Below are 21,343 nucleotides of genomic sequence, written 5' to 3'. Positions count from 1 at the left end.
CGCATGCACGCACGCATGCACACACGCATGCACGCACGCATGCACATGCGCACACAGACACACACCCACACACACCTGAGAAATGAAAGGGAAGCAGAGTAGATTTATAAAGTTCTGCTTTGGCTCTATTTTTCTACGGGGTTATCTGCTCCCTGGACTCTCTCTGCTGATTGTCAGCCAGCTGCCAGCTCCAAAATCAGTCACTGGCCAGAGAACTACATACTGGTAGTTCCAAAGAGATATGACCCGTGTACTTAAATTAGGCTAGTAAAAGTGAGACAGAATAAGAGAAATACAAGCCAACTAAATAAAGGGTGTCTTTCCTCTATTGTTGTTACTGATTCCCATCCCCCATCCAACTCTATTTTCTTCAAAGTAGACCTCATAAAATATATACTTTAAATAGAGTGACTAGAAGGCAAAAGAAGAGGGTGGCTGAGGGTGTGATGGTTACACAGCATCACTGGCTCAATGGACCTGGATTTGAGGAAACTCCCGGCAATAGTGGAGGACAGGGAAGCCTGGTGAGCTACAGTCCATGAGGTCACAAAAAGTCAGACATGACTTAGCGAGTGAACAACAAAAACAGCAGAGTGATATGCCAGCATTTTTTAAATGGTTACCATGGTCATTAAATATGGCCACACAATAGGGACTCCTGAGTTGGGTTATTCTTTCCAAAGGAGGTTATAAAATACTACCTTACATGCTTAATATGTCTTGGCACTCCTGGATATTTTGGTTAATTATCAGAAATTAGCTTGAGGGAAAGATTAATCTTTTTAAGTACCCAACACACAACTGGTAATTTCCAGTTAGTCAACTCTCAAGATAGCTTCCACTATTTCTTATCATTATCATTATCAAGAAAAATGGGAGGCTTACCCAGCGAAAGTCTCTATTAGCTAATTTAGTTCATTAAGCATCTGACTTCTGGTTATGAAATGAAGGATGCTTGAATTAAAAAGAAAAAAAAGAAAGAACTTTTATATTTTAGTAGGAAATCATTAAGTCGTTGTAAAGAATTTCTGTTTTGTTTTCCTCTCTAGGTCACCCAAAGCATTATAACTAGTAATCAAAGAGAGAAATTTACATTTAAGAATGAAAGGAAGGCAGGAACAAAGGGAGGAAGGAAGGGAGGGAGAAAAAAACATTGCTCTGATTGGAATTAATCTACTGACACCAGAACTTAGGACTTGTCTTGAGAAACAGGAAGGCTTCTAGCAATATTTGTTCTTTAGTGGAATTCTAGAAGACACTTGGGCTAGATGTAGGGATATCTGCCCGAAATCTACGCTCCTACTCCTGTAGATCTTCCTTCTTGCCTTTGCTGTTTTGCTAGCAATTAAACTAGACTTGCTTTCCCTCAGTGACAGAAAATAAATTCACATAAAATTCAACAAACATTTTCCAGCAAATTTCGGGTTATACTTTTTTAAGAAGTAAATTAACTCAATCCATTTGAGTAATTTGTTAAGGGAAATTTGAGAGTTATTACAAGAGGAAGTAATAAAATTTCCACCCTTAACAACAAATTGGATACAATGGGATCTGAACTAAACTATAAAAAAATCTGGTGATTTGAACCTTAATAGCACAGCAATCCTGGCATATCTTGCTCAGTGCAGTTTTACCCCCACATTCATCTCATTTCACCCACTATCCTTCTGCTATTACCACCAATATTGAATGCATTCAACCATGCAGAAATGCTTGACTTTAGTCCCCATTCTCAGGAAGACCTCAGTTATCACTTTTTCTTTTGGAATGTTACTAGAACATCTTTCCTAAATTCCAGTAATGTAGTTTGTTGTTCAAGATCTGTAGGCAATCCCTTATCACACTCAAGGGCTTCCCTGGTGGCTCAGATGATAAAGAATTTGCCTGTATTCTGAGAGACCTGGTTCAATCCCTGGGTGGAGAAGATCCCCTGGAGACGGGAATGACCACTCACTCCAGTATTCTTGCCTGGAAAATTTCATGAACAGATGAGTCTGGTGGGCTACTGTCCACTGGGTCACAAAGGCTCAGATATGACAGAAGCTACTAACACTATCACAGTCAAACTTAAACCACTTGATCTGGTAAACATGAATCCATAATTTAAGTCTAACTGGTCTACCCAAATTCATCTTCCCACATAATACTTTCTCCAAACCAATCTCCTCTCTTGTCCCCAAACATGTCATGGCATTTCTCAATCCCTGCTCATGCTGCATCCTCACTCTTTCTGAGTACCTTTACGTAAGAGCAAATTTTTTAAGCATTCAATCTGTGTGCAACACCACAGTCCCATATATTTTAGGGAGTTGTTTCTGGATATCTTAATTTCACAATCATGTCATTTTTTTCAGAGGTCAGCAAAGTAATCTATCATTTCTTCATATCCCTTAATAATATTTATTTCTCATTTAGCAAGTTTTCTAGAAATATTTGTAAGAATTAAGCTGTCTAAACTAGAAGGAAAGAAACATGATAACACAAAAGATGGTGAGGAATATATTTTAGAATTTTTTCATTTGCGGATAAAAGTGAGTTTATGTTGTCAAATGAGTCTGTGTTGTCAAGATAATGAGTCTATCTCTATGGGGTGAGGTCGGGTTGGACCAGGCCTGATTTTATATAAGCAATTTTATGTCATCTTAGGTGGAATGATCTTAGCCTAGAATGTGGGATGATGTGGGTGAGGCCAGTGATTTCAAGAGCAAAATAAGATCTGTGAAGTGTAATTGAGTTTTGGAGATAATTTGTTTATACTGTAGAGGACAATTACATAAAAAATAGGTTGGGCATTTTAATGGCCCTGATTACCTCACCCTGTGAGAGTGGTGCACTCATTGTGGACCTGTTGAATGCACCTACATCAGAAAATGACTGAATTTTCAAGTTGGAAGGGACTTTGATGGGTCATGTTACTAAAGTCCTTTATTTCCTATATGGTAGTAGCCTCTCCTATTTACCTCTCATAATCTCCATCTTACTGTGGGACCACTTGGAATTGAAATAACCTCTGGGGGAAAAAAAATCTACACACACAAGTAATCTAACAAGTCAGCCCACTGACTCATATCAAAAGAAACATTGTGTTAAATTACCATAATAGCCTACAAATTTTAGCAACTGCAAATGAAATATTGGTGTCCAGAGTAAGGAAAATTGGAACACTTTTCATTTCCATAATAATAATTCTGACAATTGAAGAGAGAATTATTTTAATTATAAAAAGATTTTCCTTTTCATCTTAAAAAAGTGATATGACTAACATTCATTATCACAAAGACTAGAACTTCTTAGATTTTCTATAAATGTTAAGCAAATTATAAATAGAGTCATCTTAATTTTTTGTTGTTGTTCTTATGATCTTTGTAGCTTTTGCTTAGTCACATATGACCTTTTCTGGTTAGTGTGGCTACTAACACAAGCAATTTGTTAAAAGGAAACACTGACATATATATCATTCATTATGCACTTTGGTCAAAAATGTTTGAAAATCACTGACAGGAAAGCTTGTTTACAAACAGAGACAGATTCTAATCCTGATTCAAAATTTTGGGAGGCCTGGGGATCTGCAGTTTTAATAGGGTGATTCTAATACAGATGGGTTGAGAACTACATTTTAAGAAATGCTGATAAAATTTACAGTAGCTACCAATAAAGCTGGAATTACTGAGCCACAATTACCTGGGACATTTTAGAGAAATAATCCTGCCTAAACTTGATTTACATAAACACACAGCAGGTGTTTGGGTTTATTTTCTTATTGCTTTGCTGCCAGAATTCAGAGAGTAATTGGAGCCCTGGTTTCAGTCTACTTAGAGATGCTGTTTTGTTTTGTCCTATTTTTCCTGGAGATTAAAAAACCCGATTATAAACTCTGTTTGCCCTTTCTTAAGGTTTCTCTAACTATACATACGTTTAGTTTATACAGTCAAGTTAAGAAACTTGGGGTCAGAAACAAACTTTACGAACTAACATAGTTTAACTTTCAACCTAACAGTTTGTAACTTTTAAATCACCTCTGGGAGGGAATTCTTTTGCATATTTATAATGATGTGGACCTGATTACTTTAAAAGGTAAATGGCTCCATATTTGGATAACCTGAATTATCCTATTGAAGTGTATGCAATATTCCTTCCTAGAACTTTAGCTACAAAATTACAGTATCATTGATCTTAGAGCCATGTGTCATTTGTATCTGAGCTTACACCAAACATATGAGGAGCCCGAAGCTTAGGCAGATGAAGAGATTTTCATCAAGTCATAGAACAGATTCTGAAAACCTGGGCTCTTAAATACTTTATACTACAATAACACCATTTTACATATTTCTCTGCAGCTGCAGAAAATATAAGAAACCCCTCTTCCATCTGACAAATCTATTAAATAGTTAGCAATATCTTCTGTAAACCAGTATTGATTGCCTAGGTTACATAGATGAAGCAAAGAAAACAATGTTTTCCTTTTCTGTCTTCCAAAAAGGAATAGGAGGGAAAAAAAGAAGTCTGATATTTAAAAGGTATCATTCAACTCATATGAAATATTATATGTGCTAGAAAGAAAGAAACTACCACTTTGTCACACTTCTATGCTGTAGTAATTTACAATAAAATACTGGGAGCATAATAGGTCTATTTCAAAATTGTTATTAATAAAACACTATTTATATAGCGCTTACTACATGCCAGGCATGGCATGCAGGAAGCAGGTGAGACACAGCGGTATGTACAGTTCATGGTGTTCAGACTCTGGTCTGATCCCCGGGGTGAACATATCTGCTGGGTGAATGAGGCAAAATGAGTAACTAACTCTATGTCTCAGTTTCCTCATGTGTAAAATGAGGACAATAGAATTGTTATTTTTTAATTAATTAACACAATTCAGAGAGGAACGTCTAGTGCACAGGAAGTGATTGATCATCAAACTAGTTATCTGTTTAATTCGTGCAAAAATGATCTGTAGAAGGAGATCTTCAGTAAAGTCATGAAAGTGTCTGCAATACTCAACTTCTAAGTAAAGATGAGATCTGAATATGAGTCCATTTTGACATTGACATTCATAATTTTAATCACTGTTGTTACTGAAAATCAGAGAATAAAGCTTCAAATGTTGTTCTACACATTTTGATGAGAGATAAGATACCTTATAATCATGTATTTCTATCTGAATTTTCAGTTGCAGGCACTCTCTTTTTATTTCTTCTCCTCTCTTAGTCTAATTTCCTTTCTTTCTTCCCAAGCAGTCTTGGATCTATGAGACTCAAAAATCACAAATATCTAGATGTTTAAAGATGAGGCTTAAGAAATAGCTTGCAAATGTGCACAACCTCCTGCATCATTTCTTTTTTTTTCACTTTCCTGGTCCTGTAGGTGTAAGAACAAAACTCTCTGCTTCATTTGAGTTTGTCAACATGTTTCCTAAATTGTTTTTCTGATGTTTTCCTTCAGTTCCTGAAGGATTCATAGGAGAGGAATTAACGCTCCCCTGGGGAACCTCTGAGAAAAATGTGAAACAAAACCAAACTTCTTTCTTACTGAGGAATTTGCCACACAGGTACAACAGTGAAGCTTCAAGGAAAGAAACACAAATGGCACATCTTAAATGCCCAGGCGTTCTTTATGTGTTGCATAGGAGCAGCATTCAAAATATTTAACCACTGGTAAAGCAAGGGCATGAGTCTTACAGAATGGACAGTGGCTGTAAATAACCAGCGAGTGAGCTCTGCATTCTGGCCTAAAACAGCTCTGTCTGTGAAGCTGAAATGACTCTTTGTTCCCGGCACAGTGCTTTAAACAAAACAGGCACTCAGTAAATATTCTCTGACCGAGATACATACCAAATGTTATAAAGGGAAGGAGAGATGATCATTTCATGCAGGATCCTAAAGCTGTGACATAAATTCATGGAAAGAAGTAATACATGCGAACATTAATGCATGGATCAGGGCTGTCCAGGAAGAAAAGAAAGAAAAACTATAATAAGGCAATGGAAACTCAGTATACAGGCACATGCAAGCTTGAGAAACTTGGAGTTATCTGATGTCACTATAAACTATTATGAGCCATTATCAGTTTTACATTTAATAAGAATTATTTTAATGTTCAGGTAACATACATGTTCACAATGAGGCATGAAAACGAATCATTGTTAGGCAGTTCTTTATTAAAGCTAGATTCAAAATAACTGTCAAGTAAAATCAACTATCTTTACAAAATCCGTCATTAAAAAAAAAAGTTGTTGTTAAAAAAACACCTGCACAATTTTGTGAGCAGAAGGTAAAGTGTGAGCAGCATGGGTTTATAGGTTATTTTAGGAGACTAAAGCAGAAAAGAAGCAAAAAAAATCCTGCTCATGTGTTTCCTCCATCAAAGTCTCTAACCCTGAGCTGAAAATGGGGTGCCCTATCTCTTTTTCACTCTGCCATAGGTCTCCCTACACATTCTTGATCACATTTTTTCTGTTATCAATGTTTATGTTCTTTCCACTGAATCCTGAATTTGTCCAGGACAAGGATTCCAAATGGCTAATCTTTTTTCCTTCCTGAAAGCTAAATGATACTTGGAATGCAGTGTCCACTCAACAAATACTTGGAAAATAAACAAAGAGGAACAATGGAGATTTAGAGAGAATAGAGTTCTTGTGTCTGTTATTTGGCGTCTAAGGGCAAATTTTGATAAAATCAAGGAACTATCGCTATTCTACGAATGTATATTTGGACCTTCTAAAGACGAGACACAGAGTTGTGAGTGAAGCAGACGCAGTCACTGTCCTTTACTCACAGGACTGTCATAGGGCTCAGTCTAGTGCAAGAGTCCGCCGCCCAGCCTCAGGCTCCTCTGTGCTGTGATACGGGCTCTGCCAGGAGTTGTGTAACACGCAGCCGGGCCAGTTCACTCTACTGGATTCCAGGACAGAAGTCTCAATGGCGGCCTTTCACTGGGGAAAGGACTATCGGATGGAAGATAAAGTTCTGGATGCAGAGGGCATGGATGCTTCATTTCCAAAATTCTTTTGAGTCTTGTGTTTTGGGGAATGCTATTCAAAGCACTTGGTTCTGAAGACTATTATTTATTAATGTATTTATTTTTTATGTCATTGTACAATGGCTCAGTTTGAACAAGTATAATCAATCAGTGCTTATCTTATATAAATACATACTTATATTTATATATTTTCTTGTCTCTCACATATATATTTGCATATATATGTATATACATCAGAGGAATAAAAAAAATATCTGAGAGGTATTCTTATATATATATTATATAAGAATACCTCTCAGATCTTAGGAGTTTCTATACGACTTGGTGTTTCTACTGTTTAAAGTATTGCTGTTGTTGAGTTACTCAGTCATATCCGACTCCTTGCAACCCCATGAACTGCAGCACACCAGGCTTCCCTGTCCTTCACTGTCTCCCAGGATTTGCTCAAACATTCAACTCCATTGAGTCAGTGATCCCATTAGTATACTCTGGTTTGTATGATTGTCTATATTTTCTGTCAATCAAAGACTGTGTAGTCTTCTTGCAAAATCATAAACTATCATTTTTAACAGAGAAAAGTCAGAAAGACATAATATTGTAGACTGTCCACCAAACAGAACAATGTGATCTAAAAGAATTGTTTGATTATAAATGTGCAGGAAATTATATTTGGCCCAATTTTAGAAAATATCTATTGTTAACCTTTAGGCTCTTTTACGATGCATTTTAAAAGTACAATTCAAATAAAAACCAAACTAGCAACAGGATAAAAATGAATTGTGCTTATGCCTTCAATTTTTTTCTTTTTATAAGGTCAATCATAGCTTTCCCATCATGAATTCAACATTCTTCTTCAGCCACAATCTTTATATGACTTTCAAATAGTTTTAAAATTATTATAATTTTTATGATAAACTGTTTTTACTTGAAATATCTGTTATTTATATTGATATTGATTTTATTAATTTTGCATTGATATTTTATTAATTTTTAAATATCCAGCACATAGAAAAAATTAAATTCAAAACTAGATGGAATTTTAAAAATCTTTAGCCTAATTCCATAATTTCACAATATGGAAATTAAGGGATAAAGAGGCTAGCAGATTATCTGGTTTATTTCCCAAGAAGTGTTTAAATGAAAGTTCTTGATTGTCATGCTTTTCAAACTGAAATATGTTCCCTCACAAGAATAATAGAATTTTGTCCTTAAAAGCAATTTTGATAACCTCAACTTTCACTTCAGCTTAACAGTAATATGATGCATAGTCTTGGAGGACCTTTTACTCCCTATTTGTAACATAGCATCTCAGCACAGGTGCTTTTTCTTCTTTTTTAGCTACAAATCCTACAAAAAAGCTTTATGTAAAAGTTGAAGATTTTATAAGTGATTTCTTACATCTACTCTTAAAAGTTGGAGGCAAAAATGTATATGTATTAATATATACCTCCCTTAATTCATCTCCCACTCTTCTAAAAAATAATCATAAACAAAAGACTAAACCAAACCAAACTATTAAATGTATTTCTCTTCCTTTATGCTCAGACCCAAAGGTTCACAATTTCCAGTGTCCTTTGAGTTATATACTCAGCTAACATGAAACACTTTATGGATTTTAAATCCTGTTGCAAAAACAATGACAGTTATCCTCAGTGTATAATTCGAGAACTCAAAAGAGTGTATTTTGTTCTGAACATCATTGTATAAAGGGAAGAAGGTAACATGCCTTTAATCCAGTAGAGACATTTAAGTATATATGATGCACAGTTCAAATGACTGAGTTAAAACTTCAGTAGAAATTCTGACAGTGTAGTTCTTGCTTAGCAATAATGTATGCTGATTGGATAACAGTACTTTACAATTACTTAGAGTGTATCTTCCAAGCTCTGACATGTAGCCAGCAGCAGTCAGGGATCTGCAATGAAAATCCTTTGATTTAAACAGCTCTTGCTTTGGAAAGTCTGATGAGTTATAACGTTGATGGTCAGAAACAGCATACATGGTTAACAGGGCCAGGTTATCTACCTAAATCACCTGTGTGAACTGAAAATTAATTACCATGAAAGATTCCAAGAGAAAAATGTTCTTTCACTGCACAGAAATACTTTTGGATGAAAATGGTCATCCTGTCTAGATAGTGCATGAAAATTATCCATAATAATCTGGCTGTAGCTGCTTCTAAATTTAGGGAAACATTACTTTTTCTTTTTTTCTCCTTTAAAATTTTTCTTCTTGAAGTTTCACAAAAAGATTATTTTGTTTTTGATGGAAGGATACAGATGCAAGAACACAAGAGGGCAAAATATTTAACACAACCATTTCTAGCTGGCAAGATTTTTACTTTCTTTTCTTTAATTTCTTTCAGTGTTGATGTATAACTAGGAATAAACCTAATTCGTATGGAAAGATTCAATAGCGTGACGTAACATCTCTCATGAGAGATAAATGCTTAGAATTCTGAAGATCTGCTTTGCATGACTGATGAAAGGTGATTTGATATATTATCATGTGATATACAAAGGGAATAGTTTCAGGGAAAAGCAGAAGTTTGATAAAATATTTGAGTCAAATATATTTAAAGCAAAATTATTTTGATAACAGTGATTCAGTGCACACTAAAAGGCTGAAAAATTTAATGTTTTCCAAAAAAATTAGCCAATAATTTTAAAGGTGTTATCTTATAAATTAGAATTATTGAAATATGAACTATTTAACAATTGATGTATCTTAATGCATTGGCTGATCCAAATTGCTTCATTTCCCAGTTGTGAGTCAGGATCATCAAACATAAGTTTACATTGCAGAAAATACCTATCATATTTTATTCTACATAGACTTACATATAATTAAAATTTATAGATAACTGCATCTTAAAGACCATCTACCATATATACCACATAAGTATTGTAAATCACATTACAATACAAACCTATAGAAACTAAGAGTTATTGAATTTAAAATAACTTGATGTAAACTAATAAACACATGTGTGTGTGCTAAGTCACTTTGGTTGTGACCAACTCTTTGTGACTCTATGGACTGTAGCCCACCAGGCTCCTTGGTTCTTAGGCTTCTCCAGGCAAGATACTGGAGGAGGTTGCCATGCCCTCCTCCTGGGGATCTTCCTAACCCGGGGATTTGAACCCGCATCTCTTATGTCTCCTGCCTTGGCATGTGGGTTCTTTACACTAGTGCCACTCAGAAAACATATATTATTTCTTAGGGACTCCAAGGAATGCCTGGAGTCCTTTGTGTGAAAGCATATAATTATGAATTAAAAAATAAGCACTCAAGCAAAACTTACAGCAATAACTCTAAATATCTCTCACGTTCCTTGAAAGGGAATTTTAGGCAAAGGATGGAAAGCATCCCTTTACTCTCTACAATTGGGAATAGCATTAAAAAACAAATAAAAACTAAGCAGTTCACCCAAAAATGTGGGAAAGTGGGAAAACTTTCTAGTCTGTGCGTGAACTGCCTGAGTGAGGGAAAATGCATGTAGAACAATTTCACTTTGGTCTCCTATGTGCTGGGTCTCTCAGTACTGCCCCTGCGTTGCCCACAGCTCTGAAAGTCTCTGCTATTTCTGCCTACCCAGGGAGTTAGGAAAAGAAGGCTATTTGAGATTCTCATATGCAAACATATAAAAAGTGAAATGCAGTAAGTTCTCAAATAAATATAACTATTGCCACCAAAGGAGCTTAATTCAGCCTATCATTTCCCCTATGGCAAACTAAAGCTGTGAATGAGATGTTCTCCAAAGAAAGTGACCTCCGGGGCACAATCTAGACTCTGTTTAATAACATTATTGGGATAAGATAATGTGCACTTAATTTAACGTTAGTTCAAAATGGAGTATTTCTTATAAAGCCAAAATGCATAAATTTGTTGAAGATACATCAAGGGAGCAAGATAAAATATAAGTGTTTGAAATTGAAAGATAATGTGTTTGTACCTAATATGCTATAGAATTTATCTTGGAATGATTTATCCATGTAAATATATGGCTTCTCTGATATTATCATGATCCATAAGACTCAGGGTGATCTTCTGGATGAAGCCTGGTTCACAAAGCTGAGAAATGCTGTAACTCATGTCAAAATTCCCCAAGATCTGAAAAAAAATTATTTTGGAGATGAGAAAAAGGAGTGGCTTGTTTGGTTCTGCTGGGGTTTTTTTTTCTCCTTTCTGATATTCCATTCAGATTTGCCAGGTATCATAAATTCTAAAAAGCACTGCATATTTATACATCACTTTACTGTCTGTGAAGTGTGAAAAATGCAGAAATACCCAAGTACTCAATTTAAAATGAAATAGAAAAAAGGGAGAAAAACAATATAAGTAACAGATTAAATTCTATAAATTCAATACAGCACCTAGCACAGGGTTGGGCACAGAGAAGGTATTCTATATCATTCTTATTAGATGAAAATAATTGCCGCTATTTTTATAAAAGCACATATGGTTATACTGTAAGTGCAAATGTATTACTTGGCTTTAAACAATCACCAAGAATTGGGACAATTTCATCATTTAGAGATCTCCAATATCGAGGAAGCACATATACAAAAACAGAAAATATTATCCAGATAAAGCAACTTACCAAAGTTAGAAAGGAATATGAAATCTCCCATGACTTTTAAACCTCAAAACATATGCTTAGTCAACATATGGCATGCTATTTTATACTTGGAAACCTTATTTTTGATTGACGAGATTTAGGCCAAAAGCCAAAGGAATCAGTGAGTCAGTCCTTATCAGATCTTCCTGATTATAGCCACCATTAGCCAAGGTTTGATTTTCATATGAAAGTTTCAACAGTGGAGCAAACCACCTCTCTTCTGCATTTCTCACCCTGACAACAGCTGTAATACTTCCTATAATAGGAAACACATGAAATGTTAGTGGTAAGAGTACCTTGGCTGATTAGAACACAGATGATAATACAACTTGGTCTGCAGGCTTATTGCTTTCATGGTGGAAGCCCAGCTGAGCTGTTAGCACTTCAGCAGAAATAAAGAGACAGATGCTAATATTAAGCCAAGATTCTTAGAGCAATCTCAGAGCTCTTGAATGAATGATTTACATATAATGACTACACTTAACTGACCACTTTTCTACCTAAATTGGAAACATACATGTGTAAGTACACAAACACATGCACACACACAAACACACATACACACAGCTTTTTAACATTTGGGGGGTTAATATTTTAAGAACATAATGACTTAGGCTATCCAACCTGAACAAGAGTAGCTGCTATCTTTGGTACTGTATAACTCTGTTATTACAATGTCAGAAAATTTCCCCAACATTTTTTCATGCATCCTGAATTTCAATCAATTACAGACACATCTGCTTATTAAATGTTTTTAAAGCTGCAAATATCCCTGTTTTAGGATCTTGATAATCTTTCATATATAAGAATGAATTTACCTCAAATAGTCTGTTTCCTCCAAGACCAACTCCATTTGTTCATGAACAATGTGCATTTGTTCAATGGTATTTTGTTGTTCCTAATAAAAAGCTCAAACCAGTCAATGCTAAAGGAAATTGGTCATGAATATTCATTGGAGGGACTGATGCTGAAGCTCCAATATTTTGGCCACATGATGTAAAGAATTGACTCATTGGAAAAGACCCTGATGCTAGGAAAGATTAAAGACAGGAAGAGAAGGGGATGACAGAGGATGAGATGGTTGGATGGCATCACTGACTCAATGGACATGAGTTTCAGTAAGCTCCAGGAGTTGATGATGGACAGGTAGGCCTGGTGTGCTGCAGTCCATGGGGTTGCAAAGAGTTGGACATGACTGACTGAACTGAGCTGAACTGATCATTTACCAAATTACCATGCCATTCTTTTCCTGACAAAGGTCTGTATAGTCCAAACTATGTTTTTTTCAGTAGTCATGTATGGATGGTGAGAGCTGGACCATAAAGAAAGCTGAGCGACAAAGAACTGATGGTTTTGAACTATGGTGTTGGAGAAAACTCTTGAGAGTCCCTTGGACTGCAAGGAGATCCAACCAGTCAATCCCAAAACAAATCAATCCTGAATATTCATTGGAAGGACCCATAGTGAAACTCCAATACTTTGGCCACATGATGGGAAGAACTGACTCATTAGAAAAGACCCTGATGCTGGGAAAGATTGAAGGTGGGAGGAGAAGGGGACAACAGAGGATGAGATGGTTGGATGGCATCACCAGCTCAATGGATATGAGTTTGAGTAAACTCTGGGAATTGGTGATGGACAGGGAAGCCTGGTGTGCATGACTGAGCAACTGAACTGAAAATAAAGCTCAGAAGAGGAGTGGCTCAGATGGTAAAGAATCTGTCCGCAATGTGGGAGACCCAGGTTTGATCAGTGGGTCAGGAATATCCCCTGGAGAAGGGAATGGCAACCCACTCCAAAATTCTTGCCTAGAAAATCACATGGATAGAGGAGCTTGGCAGGCTACAGTCCATGAGGTCATAGAGTCAGACACAATAGAGCAACTGACACTTTCACTTTCAATATAAAGTTCAGAAGAGGTGCACTGAATAAATGTGGAGTATTGATTAAGAAAAGGAAAATGTAGATTGCCAACATTACTCTGTGGTTAGAGAGGTGAGTGAGAGAGATTAGTTAGGTCACAGGAAATGCTCTGAAGTTATTAAAATGAAATGTAAAATAACAACACTCTATGGGCATGTTCTGTTTGAACAAAGCAGCAGCAGACAGCTTCTTCATATCCGCGAGACAGATGAGTTAGTTGGTTTGGTTCTCTTTGTGGTAGGAGGATGGCAGTAAAAACAATGAGATGGTACCAGGTCAAGGCACCAACAGATAAGTTTCATGCCAGTATGGTTCATGTCAGTTGACAACACTCATGTGAGATGAGCAGTCACCAAGATGACATTTTCAAATAACAAGAACAATAGGTGGAGGAGGTTAAGGGAGCTGTGGTTTTGGTAGGCTTAGATATGTTTCAATCATAATAAGGTCATAATAAAACTATGACAAGTTGTCAAGGCTTTATAATGCATTTTACAAGCCACTTTAAATCATTTTTGAAGGATAAAATGTGAATACAAATGCATTAACTTAAAAGTGTTATTAAGAATATAGTCAACATCTTATAAATGTTCCCAAGAAATGATAAGTGACTGTATTTATATGGTAAGCAAAGACCTTTGAGAGAAAATAGTCCACCTACAACATCTATAAACCTATATATTTTCATTTCAATGTAAAATAACAACTATGCCTTCTTCTTTTCTTAATTCATATATTTTAGTCATCTAGACTCTTTAACAGAATCAACTGTAATTAAATTTTTCCATATTCAAAATGAGATCTAACTCAGTTTACTCAGATTAAAACATTTAAAAATACTTTCCTTTTTCAAATCAGTAGAGATGTTTTTGGTCTCATATATGGTCCTACTTATTATTTTCTCATTTTACATTGTGTAAAAATCATGTGACTATAACTGAAATTCACATGAAAAATGAGGAGGCCCCATTAGCATCCAAAATTGATTTTCAACAATAACAACTAGAAAATTCTGGGACAGAAAATAAAATGCACAGAAAGATAAATGAAACTTTAATTAACTCTTATTCCAGAATGAAGAGTTCTCACCTAATTTTCAGTCTCATAATATTTTGTCTGTTCATCTCTATTTGCAAATTTTTTGTAGCCCAACCTTTTCTACACTTGATTCATCTTCTTTTATCCTTCAACAAACAATCATACGTGCAAGGATTGTTCCTCTAACATTTGGCATGAAGCTTAACATTTCTTCACCATATTTTTACTGTGACCACCCGTGTAAGAATTTTCTAGAAGATTATGCCCCAAAGTGGCTCTGTCTAAGGAGATCCACCTACAGTTAGCGATAGGAAGTAGAGCTACAGGGAGCATTCTGCTCATTAATAAACTGCATGGCTTCCTAGTCTCTGCATGGTTCCTGTTTCATTTCTTAGCTGCAGCCAATTCTCATTTTCCATTTCATTCCTAAGAGAATTTCTTTAAGTCTATCGACATTTAAATTCATTTTTTACCGTGAAGTGCTATTTTATATCCATACTCTATGCTTTCTCTGGGGCTTGCCAGATGACTCAGTGGTAAGGAATCTGCTGCCAAGCAGGAGATGAGGGCTCAGTCCCAGGTTTGGGAAGATCCCCGGAGAAGGAAATGGCAACCCACTCCACTATTCTTGCCTGGGAAATTCCATGAACAGAAGAGCCTAGTGGGCTACAGTCCATGGGGCTGCAAAGAATCAGACACGACTTAGTCACTAAACAACAAAAACAACGCTAATGCCCTCTCTGCTGGGATGCAGCATCTTCACATGCAGTGAGGCACTGACCCTTTTATAAGACAGCAGAAAATGTTTCTTGCCTTCCTCCTTTACCCCTCCCTTTCTGTTTGAAAGCATCAGTAGAATATAATGCCTACAAAAGCTATTGGGAGCTTGATGTATGTTACTATGTTATCATCTTACAGGTGAGAAAATAGAACAAAGAGTGGTTAGACTGAATATCAAAATTTAATAGATGACAATTCAGTGTAAGTACTTTGCTCTGCCAGTCAATCACTCATTAAATCTCTGTTCCCTGTCAGTTAGGACTGTGCTAAATAAAATGGAAGCTCTCAATTCTTGATTCAAAATAAAAGGGAGAAATAAGTAAATAACAAAATAACTTCACTAAAATAGATTTAAAGTAAAAGGGAGAAATATTAACAACTCACTAAAATAGAAGAAGACATAATTTTTTGCACTGTACCACTTATTAAAGTAGATGAAGGCATACATTTTTTTGCACTGTAAACTATCTCAGAAAAAAAGGATCTTTCATTTGCAGTTTAAGTATCTAAACGTTTCATTGCCAACAAAGTCCTTATGTGCCAGGGTACTAGGCATGGCAAGTAACCCACAAACACTTGAAAACAGATTTAATGCCTTAAGACTTCTGGAAGAATATGTAATATATGCATTTTACTATAAATATAATTTTCATGCAACTACAAAAAACATTCTTTCATATACACTATAGCCAGGCCAAAGTATACTCCACAACAGTTAATAAATATCATTTATGCTTTTCTTTCCCCCCAAATCCTCAGCAAGGAACAATTTGATGTTTAATACAATTTTTTCCTAAAAATATATAACTTGTCTAATAAGACCAATAATTTGTATCTTTGACATTTGGACTTTATGAGAGTCCTGAAAATAGTTAATCATTTTAATTAGTAATGGTGCTTTTATACAACAAATTTCCTTAGAGTAAACTACTCTGAAATCTCACAGTTATTTATAATAAATCCTTGGCTTAAAAAACCTTTATATTGCTAAAATGCTGCTTTTAGTGACTCTCAATTTATGAGCAAAGTTTTAAAACACTGTCATTTTCATTGTTGAATCTCATAAATAAACTACAATTGGAGATAAACGCTAAACATATATTATAGCATCACTGCAATGTCTAATAAATGACATTTTTGGAAAGTGACAGTGTTGCTTATATAAAGTCATAAATGATTCATTACTTTCTTAAATTTTCTCAACCATCTAATTTTGCTAACCTAGTGCTTCGAGTCTCACACTATTGAGACAATAAGCAGCACGATCCCATTATAAAGTGCGGCAAACTTTAAACAATTGATACATTCTTTAACTACTGTTAGATTTATTTATTGGTTACATTAACATAAAATAGCTAACAAATATACACATTTGGAAAAATATATTATTACATACTTAGTAAAATACTTTTATGTTTATCTGTAAGGTACTTTTTCTTTCCTTAAAAGAATTATTCTTAAAATAGGTAAGGAGATGATCTGAATTTTGGCTTTTGCTAGTCACTATTTTAATTATACCAATGCTTTATTATGTGAAATTATTGGTCTAACTTTTATTGATTAAATTAGATAAATATTAAAATCCTCTCAAATTACAGGAGTATATACAAGGAAAAATATAGGAGTAGGAGAATAATAAGATGTTATTATGGGATTATATGACATCTTGCATGTGGAACTTTGGAAACTTGCAAAGCACTAAGGAATTTAAAGAACCTCTCATGAAAATTATAAATATTTATAATTTTGACTTAAAGTGCTTGGACAAAAATACATAAAGATTTTTTTCCTCATAACTTACACAAAACTCCTTAAAACTAAAAGAGGTTTGTCAAAAGGAGAATCTTATTACATAAAATATATTTCGTTTTCTAAAGTTATTCTTTAAATCCAAAAGCAATGAATTACAAATTTACTCATTCAAAAATGTATTTCTTCTGTGATATATAATAGCCTGATACCACTATTAAGGCATCCTGATTGGTCATATACAGATTCTGTATTCTTTGATTTTTTTTTTTATATGTTGCTTTATTTACATAACACTCATATATCCCTGACATGTATTCTGGAAATATAAGAAGAGGTTATAGATCCAGTTAACCATATGAAACACCCAAAAGGTGAGCCTCTTGAGCAGGCCTGGCAGGATGTTATGAACTTCCTTCCTCCCTCACTTACTTTCCCGCATTCCCAGTCCACCTGCTTGTCTTGTCACACAACAAGCTAACTAAAAGATAAACACATTTAAAAACCGTCACCCCCTACTTCACTTATACTTTCCACGCACGTGTACTTTGCTCTGCCTAGTTTTGTCTGCCTTGTCTTTACTTTCTTCTAGAACAACTGTCTACTCATCACAGTTCAGGATATATTCTCAGTCTCTGAGTCAAAACCACACTGAATTCTTAAGTTCAAGCATGACAAAACATCACCAAATGATTTGATTCCTCATTCCTATTGAAGTGTAAACTATTTGGATATTTTCCCGTAACCTAATGTGATCCAGCAGAGTTTTCAGTAAAGCAAATTAATGGATTAAGCTGAAAGTTACCTTTCCATTGATTTTCATGATAAGATTAGAAATTTCGCTCCCTATAAGAAAAGGTGTTATGGATATATACTAAAAGATACTCACTATGCAAAACTTATTTAATTTACATATTTAAAGACATATAATATACAATGTCTTATTGATAAGCAGCTCAGAAATAAGAAAAATGTCATTAATAGTATGGCGCTTATCAGAAAAAATAAATAAATAAATATTAAAATAGGTGATTCAAAACACCTTTGGAAAACCACCAGTCTTTCCAATCTCATTTTTTAATTCTGAATTATAAATTCAGAAACCAGTAAACCCTTAGCACTGTGGCCATTTTCCATTAGCCTCACAAAAGTGGCACAGCTTCTAAATTAAATCTACATTTCTTTGTTTTAAAAATATTTTCCTGCATTTTCTTCATTACTTAAACACATTGGGTTAACATGGTATTATACTCAAGAAAGATCACAAAGAATTAAAATCCTGAGCAATATGCATTATGGTGTCTAAGGACATTTCTCCCCCGTCAATTAGTTAATATCCTATTACAAGCAGCTAATGTGCCTGTGTTAACAATTCTCTTTATAATAGGATATTCTATTTATTTAATTGATGCCTGTTGTACTGATGAGAGTGGACAGGCAAGCTTAAATAATGATGGTTGAGTCTGGTTAAGGCTTCTGACTGGAATCTATGGTAACTTGCTCTATTTGCTGTAAACTCTGGGGCGGCTGCAAAGTGTGGTGTCCCCAGCCACAAATGGTGGTGAATGGTTCCTATTAGGCAGCTCCTGGCTTTAAGTTGGAGTGTATCTTTGAATGGTTTCACTTCTGGCAAAAACTATTAGTTGAATACAAAGAATGTTTGTAAAGTCAAGCTTTGCAAAAGGATGCCAACTTCCGTGCCTCTCCGAGAGCACAGCAGGCTACACTACCGAGTGTTTTTCTGTTTCTTATGAATAAAATTGTTTGCTTTCCTATTTCATCCTGCTGATTCCAGATAAACAGTGCATCCAAGGACATAAAAGGAAGTGTCAACTTCAACTCACCCAGATCTCTACTTTTAAGCAAGATACTTCAATAAATTTGGTAACCCCCAACTGGGATTCAAAAGTCTGGATCACAGCTCTCTCACTAACTCAATGACCTTGAAAAATTACTTCTTTTTACTAACTAGATTTCAAAATGAGGACTTTTCAGACAAAATAATTTCTTCCAGAGAAAATAATTTATGATTCGAAGTGAATGTTTTATATTCCATACCTTAATAAGTTGAAGACCATCAAATATTAAATTACTTTTGCAAGTTATTACAATTCCGTTATAGTAAGTTTCACTATAATAGATAAACAGCATTCAAAACGAGGACAGACATATCTTCAGAAACAAAAGAAGTGATGGTTCCAAAATGAAAATTAGTAACTTTGTCTTCAAAGGGTAGCTTTAACAAGATAAAAGCGTGTCACCAGAACACTGTAGCTCTGGCTGAAAATTAGATGACTTATGTTAAAATTCTTAATCCAATGAAATCTTTGAGAATTATGTTATCCAGATTCTAGCACAGAAGTATTGTTATTACATCTCATGATTATCATAGAATCATAGAGCATGAGTGTTGGAATCTGTGTTGTCTAATTTGTAATCTTATGAATGAAATCCTTTAATAATGATTTTGGGAAATTATCATGGAATCTTAGCCCTAATACATTCAATGACAAAGATTTCAGAATACTGACTATTCTATGGAACAGAGTTTGTTGAGCATTTCTTAAGATAATACATTTTCTCCTTAGAAGGAATTAATTTTCTACCATTTACACCTACTAGCATTTGTTCTTGCCTTCAGGAATCACTAAGTTAAATCCTTTGTCTCTCTTCTGCATTAAAGTGTTCCAGATATCTTTTAAATGACTGTCATCTCCTCAACCTGTCTTCCTCAGTACATCAAACATTTCCTTGGATTCCATATTTTTAAAAGCACAAAAAGTACCTGTATATACATGCAAAAGGGAAAAAGTATAAAAACTTAAGTGATAACAATCACCAAACTCTTTTTAAATTAGAAGCCTTCTTAGAAATTAAGAAGCCTGTAACATGAATTTTAATTGATCACATGATCATAGCAACCATGCCACAGAGTCAATGCAAATTCTCAGAATCCTTTTCAAGAGAAAGCTCCAGAAAGAAAAATAGGTCAACACATGCTATCACTAAAGATTACATCCCTCATCTACCTTGGTTTTCATATTTTACAGAGGAGGAAACCATGCTCTCCACGAGGTTAAACACGGTCAACTGGTAAACCAAAACCAAAATCCCAATTTCAAAAATTCCTAGTCTTTCATATTCTGTAAAAATTTGAAAGATACTTTAAAGATCAGTTAGCTAAATTCCTTATTTTGGTGAAATAAGTGAGGTCTTGAAAGGTTAAATGGTTAGCATGTATTTCCTATATTTCACTACTCTCTTTCTAAAATATTAAAAGAAATTTTAAAATATTAAATTACATATATGCACATAGCAAACATCTTCAACAGCAGTGATAGACAGAGCAACCTTAAAGCAAAGGTTGTTTTAAGAATTTTGCCTAAGACTCGTGTGTAACCAAATATCAAAAGGGTATTATTTTGGGAATTGAATCTAAGAAAAGCAGAACTTTTCTGAGAATTTCCTTTGGTCATACAGAGCAACGTTGAGTATGATAGAGTAAGAATTTATGTAGGCACTAGAGCTTTTGAAAATATAAAGCCAAGCACTGTAATTACCATGTGGAAGACATTCATTAAGAATATGTAGGTTTATAATATATGAAGCACATTGAAAATTGAAATCTTGGGTAGGGTCAGGGAAAAGTCATGTAGCATAAAAAGTATTCTCTGCCAGCAAATTAATTAAATCTCCCAGTTCTAGAAAAGGCCATATATTCTGTATAGACACTCATAGAAAGGCAGATGTGCAGTGCTTCTGAGACAGTGCTGTAATCTACTCATAAATAGGACTTACCAAAGGACACTGACAGCAATTTGGCATTAACAAAGAGTTCACACGCATAGAGAATTTACTTTACATTAGCTTTTACTGAGGAAACTCCATATCTGACAAGGCATCCTTTGCACATCTTTCAAACTTCTTGTGCTCTAGTTTGACGTCTATGTGTGAGCCCACATTTAGTCATTAAAGTCAATAATTTGCATTGAGAAAATAGTTTTTGCTTTCTTCTGCTTTTCTGTTTGTCTTTTATTTCCACTGATATTACCCATATAAAGCTATGTATTGTTTAGTGTCAAAAATGTTAGAATGATGAATGAGCATCTTAAAGGAAAACTCATTTCAGGCACCAACTCAAACCAAAATATTTAATCAATTAAGAAATAAAAAGTAGAGACTTCTGTGTATGTGCTTAGTTGCTTCAGTCATGTCTGACTCTTTGAGACCTCAGGGTTCCTCTGCCCACGG

At 34.9% G+C, this 21,343-nt stretch overlaps 1 protein-coding gene across 5 annotated transcripts in view; it reads right to left on the bottom strand.

Moving 5' to 3' along the window:
- Window positions 1-21,343, bottom strand: part of PCDH7 (protocadherin 7) — a 454,602-nt gene that overhangs the window by 179,317 nt on the left and 253,942 nt on the right. Inside the window, exon 4 of one of the 5 annotated variants that reach the window (XM_065907640.1) lies at window positions 11,078-11,094. The exons of the other annotated variants lie outside the window; for them this stretch is intronic. The gene's annotated coding sequence lies outside the window, so the exon portion shown is untranslated. Of the gene's footprint in view, window positions 1-11,077; window positions 11,095-21,343 lie in introns of those variants that run through there. 5 annotated transcript variants of the gene reach the window in all.

Source organism: Muntiacus reevesi, chromosome 16 (assembly GCF_963930625.1).
Source record: "Muntiacus reevesi chromosome 16, mMunRee1.1, whole genome shotgun sequence".
Taxonomy (NCBI): Eukaryota; Metazoa; Chordata; class Mammalia; order Artiodactyla; family Cervidae; genus Muntiacus; species Muntiacus reevesi.
Note: the sequence above shows the minus strand (reverse complement) of the source record. Positions and strands in the feature narration are given on the sequence as shown.